Raw genomic sequence first — 1,957 nt, forward strand, 5'->3', positions numbered from 1 at the left:
AAATATTATGCAAGATGAGAGGATCTATGACATCTGGGGGGCGAGCCTACCATACCGTTGCTTCCACGAATGATACCACTCTTTTTTCCAGGCAATCAACAACCATGTTCACCTCCCTTAAAACATGAGAGATTTTCTATTGGATTGGTGGTATGCAAAGGAGTAGAGTTTGGCCCTCAAGCTCCATTGTTAGAGAGACGCTTCGATCTAGAGCATAAAACTGCTAAGGGACTGCAAAGTCAGCCACAAGCCACCGGTGTCATTTTTATGATTCCTTCACAATGGGGGCTCCATACACCACTTTAGCTAAAGATTTGTAGAGCTGCTATTCTCTAAAGGGTGGAAAGCCCGCCCCTTCCTTTCTATAAGCTTGCTGACGAGATGGGTAATCCGACCCATCCGTTCTACAAGCTTGCTGACGAGGTGGATAATCCGCCATAAAAGGCACTTCTTAGAAGTCCTCTCATTTCGTGGATGTGTGTCAATCTTATACTATTGAAGTGAAGTGCACCTCAACATTGTCTCCTACATCTTACCCCAACATTGGTCTTCTTTAATAATTGCTCTTATGGCTCACCTGGCCCCAAGTCTCACCCTGCTATACCAATTTGTTGTGTCATGTGACTAGTAGTGTTGCGTAGACACCGACGCCGTAGTTAGTGTATAATGTGTCGGGGTATGTGGATGTGATTTTGCCACCTTATGCCAATTATTTCAAGGATACAGTTTTGATAGGACTGTAGCTTTATTTATTGCAGTTAGGCTGCATCTATCAACACCGTCTATTTACTTGGACGGTGCAGATTTTGCACAGTTTCGCATTTAAGAAACATGGGTTTCTTGTAATTGGTTCCCATTTTCTTTCTTTGAAATATCTATTTTGCAAATCCCTCATTTTTTCCTGTTTCTCTTGTTTTCCTATCTTTTAATTCTCTCTCCTTCATAACCCCTATGTGGAGGAGCAAAATGAACCCAGTGGGGATGGAAAAATCTCTTAGCCCTCTCCAACCAAGGATTTAGAGCTTAATGAACCAGGTGAGAGTGTGAATATATACTTCTGGCAAAATAATGAAAAGCATGGAGAATTTTAGAGAGAATGTACAATAGGGCTACATCCAAATCCAAGGAAAGAAATGCGTGGACAAAAAAAAAATAAATGAATTGGGGTGATATTATTACTTACGCCATGGAATAAGTAAATCAAGAATAGGAGAACCGAAAATGGCTTAGGTTGCCTTGAAACAAAGGCAATCCCAAATATCTTACTGGAAGGGAATCCTCACCAAACCCTAATTCCTTCAAAATCACATGTTTGATGCTCATGAAGGATCTAAAGAAAAAACAACTTGCTTTTGGTTAAATTCAATTTTTGCCCTGTGGTATTTTCAATAAGAGAAAGAATATAATTCATTTGCCTTGCTGCTACAAGAAAAGCCTCACAGAAAATAACTGCATCGTTGGCATAAAATGGGTGCAATACCGTATAATCACATCCAAAAAGAAAAGCTACAAGGAGCATTCCTTGTAACACTACATAATCCAACTGCCTACTAATGAAATTCATCACCAACAAGAAGAGATATGGGGATAAAAGGTCACCTTACCATAATCCCCTCTTGCCTTTGAAATATCCCCTTGGATAACCATTATGTAGCACCGAGAATGAGAGAGAAGTAATACAATTGTGAATCGAATATATAAAAAGACTCAGGAAACCCAAAGTGCAACCTAGCAAGAACAAAGCTCTAAGTTACCGAGTACTTTAAACTTATTTAAACTTTCTAGAATAAAATAGTCAAATTTCAAAAAAATTTAAAAAAATGGAAATGTTTTTATACTTCTCCTACATAATAGAAGGTCTATGCTTCCCCTACCATCTAGCCGTCCAATTTTGATCAAGAGAACCACTCACCGTTCGATATTTAGATCTAACGTCTCAAAATATTTTATTTTTAGT

The sequence above is a fragment of the Amborella trichopoda genome, chromosome 9 (assembly GCF_054954075.1).
Source record: "Amborella trichopoda isolate Santa Cruz 75 chromosome 9, AtrichopodaSantaCruz75HAP2 v2.0, whole genome shotgun sequence".
In the NCBI taxonomy this organism is placed as follows: domain Eukaryota; kingdom Viridiplantae; phylum Streptophyta; class Magnoliopsida; order Amborellales; family Amborellaceae; genus Amborella; species Amborella trichopoda.